The sequence below is a fragment of the Aythya ferina genome, assembly GCF_964211825.1.
Source record: "Aythya ferina genome assembly, chromosome: 1".
NCBI classification, from domain to species: domain Eukaryota; kingdom Metazoa; phylum Chordata; class Aves; order Anseriformes; family Anatidae; genus Aythya; species Aythya ferina.
This window is the reverse complement of record NC_140296.1, coordinates 191,239,308-191,246,359: the sequence shown is the minus strand read 5'-3', so window position 1 is coordinate 191,246,359 and position 7,052 is coordinate 191,239,308.

The following is a 7,052-nucleotide window of genomic DNA, read 5'->3' as shown; positions in this document are numbered from 1 at the left end:
CTTCTTTCATCTGCCCTCGTGTTCCTGATCTGCCACCAGTATTTTTCCCAGCTCCCCGTTTGCCCAGCAGTGCCATGGTGTGGATGAAGGGGATGGAGCTGCCATGGGTGGACCCTGCAGCCACGCTGGCAGCACAGGGCAGCAGCTCAGCCCCTCCCTTAGTGTATGAGTTTCTCTTCCCTTGGGTTCAAGTCCTAGCTAGGAGGAGAGAGACAGGAAAAAGTGCCATTTGGGAAAGCACACAAAAGAAGATAGCCTTCAGGATGCCTGGGTGGCTTCAGGGCTTGCCTCGCGCCCGGGCGTTCAGGTATCAGGAGTCCTGTGCTGGGCATTTCTCATTAGGACAAGAAAATGTCATGTTTCAGTCTGTCACTGAGGAAGCTGTGCCTCACTGGGAACATGAAAACTGAGAAGGGGAGAGACACTCGTGGTTACAGCACACCGCAGAGCATCACTGTGGGGCTGCCTCCCCTGCTGACGAGGCTCGAAAGGGAGGTGCGTGGTATGTAATCCTAGAGCTGGGGAGGTTGTTATCTTGTCAATGATGATTAAAAATTGGATTCCAGCAAAAGTTTGGTTATGTTGCATGGTACTTATCTTGGGAACTAAGATAGGGGTGGACTGAACCTCCAAATTTCATTTAAAGCATGAATAAATTTTCTAGACTTCTGTTGCACCAGAGGCTTGTTATGCACGCGCTTCAGTCTTTCATTCCTCCAGTGCTTCTTAACCCTACATATACATCCAAATAAAATGGGTAAAACACAGTTAAATCCATAACACTGAGTTGTGGCAGTGTTTAAGACAGTAAGGTAAGAAAAAGAAAAGGGGATATTTTTGTCTTTCCCATTGCTGCAATCACCAACCCTTTCATTTAACAGATTTCTTAGCACCTTGTGCTAAGAGGGGGAACAAGGAGATGAAGAATCTGAGTGACAGAAAAGAGGACTCGAGTACCCACAGCATCCTGCATTTTACCTCCAAAGCCCTCCCCTATCTCTGCAGCAGCACAAATGTACTAAACTGGGCAGGTGGCGAGATGGAAATCTGAATGCTCCGGCACAGTGGAAGTGAGAAAATGCAGGAAAAACATCCGTGGCCTCTCTTCAAGTCTCTCTAGAGCTCATAGAATCCATGACCAAGGTGATCCATGCCCAAACTCAGTAACTGAGATGCCATGTCACAGCACCAGCCATCTCCTGTGAGAGCAGCCACCAGTAATACCTACTCAGCCCCTAAGACATCACTGGGTTTAAAGCCAGACCGTGAATCAGATGAGCCTAACTGTTGCTAAAGTACAAAAATTGGGTAGAAGAGCTCACCAGGGAGGGTTTTGCTGTTTATGTCTTTTCATTCTGATTTTTGGAACCATGCCTGTCAATATTTCCTGGCTCCCACTGAGACCACCGGCTGCACTCACTCTTTACAAAAGGTCTTTTGCAAAAATAGTTTTGTCATTTTAATCCAAAATGCCACTTGCTGATACTTCCTTCAGACCTAGAATCTGCTAGTTTAAGGGAAGCACCGCACTGCCTTGGATGCAAGCACTGACATTTCAGGGGTGAGATTCTGCCTTCACCATCCTGAGGAGTCAACTGTGCCTCTCTGGGCAGCACTCCCAGCACCAGCTTCCAAAGAGACTCTTTGTCCTGCAGACCCCACCGTCATCTGCCACGCTTCCATCCCCCAAACCAAGAGCCCGTGATGGCCACGGCATCACTCCCACCACCGCTATCCCCTCTGCAGCTCAGCCACATGCCCTATGAGCGGTGTGTGGGTGATGGACAGGGCTTTGTGCACACCTTAAGGGAAACCCACACACGAAGGGCAGATGGAGAGGTCAGGATCCTGGTCACAACCACACAGCTGGTCTGGAGCACTGAGGCTTCCCCCAGGGCAACCACAGGAACACACAAAACGCTGTGCTTTGGAAGTGGCCAAACCTGCCCAGCACTAGGGGCATCACCTCTGCCCGCTTACCTGCCTGATACGGAGTGCAAAAAATGGTTTGAACTGATTCCTCAGCTCCCTTACCTTCAGTTTCTGTCCTTCGTGTTCCTACTTTGTAGAAACAACAGCATCAGCTTATTTTTCCTCGTGGCCAAGTTTCTTCCAAGCCTGATGGGCATAATAAGCATGAGAACATATTTATCTGGTGCTGGAATCACAGCTTATGTGCTGTTGGATGTTCTCTTATGTTGCAAATTGCTTTATTTGGTACAACTGTCTGGGGCCTGGTGTTATTTCAGGCACACTGGAGATTTATATCCAGACTTCTGAAGGCACAGGCTTTACTTATTTTAGTAGGAGTTATTAATATTAAGAACATTGGTGTGTGACCTGAAGGTGAAACAGCTAAGAAATTATGGTCCTTTTCTGGCTCTTGGTCTGGACCAGCCTCCAATTACTCCCTAGCATATGATTAACATACTGATTGTTATTATCATCACCATGGCTATTACTGTTCAAGATCCCTCTATATAGTGTGGAATTTAACCACTATAGGATAAGAAATAAGATATTTTTTTTCCTACAGTTTTTACAACATCTGGCCAGATGAAAGGTCAGCATCACCTCCCTCTGAAAACCTGCCAGCTGGCTTTGGATTTCCACAGGTACCACAAGCATCGAGCATCCCACAGAATACATCTTTGACTACCCATCTACCACAGTGTTTTCCCTGTAACTGTGCATCATAACCCCTATGGGGGAGAAATAACAGAAAGATCCAGAGGATGCTATATTACAGATCAGCAAGAAAAGGAGAAGCAACAGTTCGGGAAAAATGTACTAACTCGTGGTTTTACATTTACAGACCTTAACTGCTGGCAAGAGCTCAGCTGCAAGAAGTCAATGTGCAAGCAGCAGTGGCCGCCCATCCTTGCCCTGCCTTCCTGGAGAGGTGATGCTGCCACACATCCAAAGGCACAGAATAATTAGACCCTACCAAGTACTGGGGGAACGTCCTGGGGCAGCCAGCCAAAGTACTAATTTGTAATCCTCTACTTGACTGAAGAATAGCTAAGCAAAGTAAGGACCCATGTTTACTAATGTTTAATGATATAAATGGTTCCTCCATGCAGTAGACCTCTGCTTTATTAAAGCACTCATTCTTTCTCACTCGGTCATTTGTATATTTTGATGTTTCTTTCATTTTACCAGCCATTTCACTGTCCATAAAGAAATATAGCATTTGTTCAGCAAATGAGTTATTCCAGTTTTGTTGCTGATTATTGTTTTGCAACAAAACCAGAGGCTCCCCTAGCAATATTTTTCAAGCAAATATTTTTCTCACTGACAGAGCTAGAAAATCTGGAGGGTCTGAAGCCAAAGAAATATATGTAAAGTTAATTTCAGCACAATTTTAGCTGTTCCACTGCACACCTTGAGCAGCTGTCTCCCAGCAGTGGCGTGAGGCAGCACGGCACAATGCAGACCGCTGCCTCGGTGGCGATTTCATTACATGGGGCTGGAGAGCAGAAAGGAAAGCAGAGCTCGCAGTTTACAAATGCAATTGGTTTTTGCCGATCAATAATGACTTCCTTTGGAGTCAAAACCTTTTCCCTGCAAAATAAAGTAAGGAGCCAGCTCATTTATATTGGTGTATTTATTAATATAAATTAATGTATTTATGTTGATGCAGGATATTGTGCTCCTCCATGTAACAGGGGATGGACTGTTTTGTGTACTGCTAGTACTATAGTTTCTGCACTTTAAAACTTCTTCAGAGGCCTCTCTGAAAAAGTCCTCCAATATCCTAAGGAGCAAAGCAAATCCCTAGGGAGCAGAAGCCTTAAAAAGCCTGACCCAGGGGTCTTCAAAGCAGTTTAAACCAGTCTGATAAGGGAACTGGAATTAAATCATTGGTTATGGCAGAAATGGTGTCCCACTGGGAATCCTCCAAACCATCCCCAATTTCTGGGGCAGACCCCATGCTTTCTGCTAGGGATGTCCTGAGCTCCTGAGAAGTTGCCATGGGACATCTTGAGACCTCTTGAGACCCCTTGAGACCAGGCAGTTTCATCATTTTCTAAAACACCTTTTCACAACAGTATTTGAGATCTTGTATGGGCACACCACTTATTGACATCTGTGTGTTGTGATATATTCTGACAAGACATGGTACTTAGTTTGCCATGTAAACAAGATTTGGCTTACAGGAGCCAACGTTATGCCAAGGAAGATGTGTGGCACCCAGCTAAGATAACATGAAAGGTAAATGAAAATACATTGCACCATTTGGGTTTTGACTTCTGGGTCTCTGCTATGAATTTGGGTCCATCTCCTTGTTTTGCCTCAAAGTAGCTTATAGTAAAGGTGCTAGCTGGCATAAAGGTGGCATGGTGGTATGGCTGGGAGAGGAGCATCCACTGACCTCAGTCCTTACAGTGATAGCAGCCAGGTGAGCAAAAGGGATTCCAAGAAACCTTGGTTGTGATCCACATCCCCCACACTGTGTAAAGAGAAAGGGATAAAACAATAATTTTTATCCTGTTTGCATGTAAAATTCTGAAAATATTTAACTGTTAAAGTTGTGATCTGCTTGCCCACACAAAGGTAATCACACCGTGTAAGAGGCATATGCTGCCTCGGCACACACAGTCAACCGAAGAAGAAATAAATTGATCCATTTCGGTGGGGAAGAGGGAGAGCATATGTCACTCTTCAAATTAAGAAAACATTGTATTATTTATTAAGGTCAAACTCAAGATTCCTGATTCCTGAGCAGAGTAGCTGCTTGTAATCTGTCAGCACAAAAATGAATCTTTTAAAATTAATTACAGTGAAAGCAAGCCATTTGTTTAAAAAGTCAACATGTTTCTAATGGCAAAATGTCCTGAAGTGGTTGGAAATCTGTTAGCATTTTCATTCTTGTAATTACATTTTGAGATGACTGGAAGAAGAAGAAAAAAAATGTTTTTCAACAGCTTTATGCCCAGAACAGAGGCAAATTTCTGAGAAAATTGGAATTCCCAGTCCAGAGAAACACATAGTAATATTTGCTCTCAACTTACTAAAAGCTGACAGCAAGCTGTGCATTCCTGTTTTAATTTGTCTTGATTAAGCATTTAGTACAGAGTCACGGGTCAGATACTGTAGGCTGCTTTCTTTGTTGTTCAGTATCAGACTTCTCTTTCAAATGCATCTTGACAAGTTCCCTTCAGCTTGTGGGATATATTTAGCACACAGATTTATTTTTAGGAACACCATTTATACTCCCACAGAAATAGGCACTGGTCCTTTGGTATCAAATTCTTACTTTGGGGGTTTGGGATGGAAAAGACAGGAAAATTACAAATATTTATATAACTCCTAGGTTTTAGGAAACCTCTTGCTAGCATTTTTGCATAAGAGGAAATCTGTTTTCCACAGCACAATGTACAAGAAGCCCTCGAGGCACATATCTCTGGTAATATGCACTACTGAGCATATGAGCTGCTTGTAATGTTTTCACTAAGGGTGGGTATTGCTAGTGGCCATCTGAATGACATATTTCCCCTAATACAGACTAGGCATAGCCATGGATTTTAATCAAGTGCTCAATGTTACCTTTCTCAAAACTGTGGTTTGTAAGGGATAAATCTTCTTACTCTGAACTGAAATATCAACGAACAGATGCAGTATGACTTCTGGACGCGGGGACTCCCCCCCTGAGCCCACCTCTGAACACTCAGCATCACACACCTGAATCCTGGTGGTGCTTTTTGACCAAGGGATGGCTACCACAAGGAGCAGCACCACTAATAGTGGGGGATAAAAAACATGCCACTGCTGGACCTGCACGAACAGAGCTGGTCCCACACAGCTGAGCTTTCTGTGCTGAGCCTTGGGCAGCCCTACAACTATTGCTCCAGGGCAGCCCTGTCCCCTTTTGTTTGCACTGCACGGCTCTGTTGCACCCTTCAGAGAGCAAGGCGAGGTGGCCTACACATTGTAAGCTGCTTGTTCACTTATCCTCCCTCCAGAAGAGAAGCATGAACTGTGAAATAATGTTTCAGTTTAAGTCGTTGGTTTGGTTTGTTGGGCTGTTTATTTTTCATTTGCTTGTTGATGGTATTCATTATTGCTGTTGTTATTTGCATATGTTCTACACTTATCCTAAGAGAGGGACGGGTCTAAGAAGCGTGCCCTGAATTGATAATGGCAAGCAATGTGATCAGCATTGTATTTTCCACTTTCCAGCAGTCTCTGAAAAATTGTATTTAGTTCCGCGATAAGCTTTATCCTCCCTACACAGAGCAGGATTGTCTAAATGACTGATTTTTTAGGTCAGTATTGGAAACTTAACACTAAAAAAAAAAAAAAAAGTTCAAGGCAACTACAGATTGAAATCTTTCAAAGTTTGCATCACATCTAGAAAGTTTGTTCCAGGCTGGCTTGGGAATTTGTGACTGATTTAAATTTGCTAAGAAATTCCTGAGAAAAGAAGGCAGCTTGTCAGGAAGAGCAGAGCCCAGATCTTATTCCTTGAGCTGCTGGCAGTGACATCTTCGCAGTGGAGGAGCAGGTCCAGGAGCATGCCTCCCTGCTGGCTGGGTACATACAGGGGTGACAGCCCCCTCCTGGGCTACGGGGCTCCCAGGGCAGGGTTTGGGGTAGGAGAGGTGCCTGAGCACTTCCCTTACCTCAATGCTGCAACCCCAGTGCTCAGCTGGTGGTGTGGCCACCATCGCGTGTTCCGGCTGATGTGCCTTCAGCATAACCTGTGGAGACACAGATCAATGGGAACGGGATGGAGGCACAGCACCTGCCAGGCCATGCCCCACGCACAGGACTCTGTCTGGCAACACCACACTTTGCAGTGCATGCTGGCATGAGCAGGCCTTGGCCACAGGTCATGTTGCAGGAGAAGACTGGCAAAAATCTTCATCCTGATGTAAAACCAGGAATCAGCCAGAGTAGGTGCACCCATGCAGGAGCGAGGGAGGGAAGGTGCTGAGCCTGCCTGTGCATTGAGGCCAGGAGAAGCTCAGCAGGACTTGGCCAGGAGAGCTCTAAGCATGGTGAGGCTGACCTAGCTGGTTATAAGGCATCACAGAACGATTTGCTCA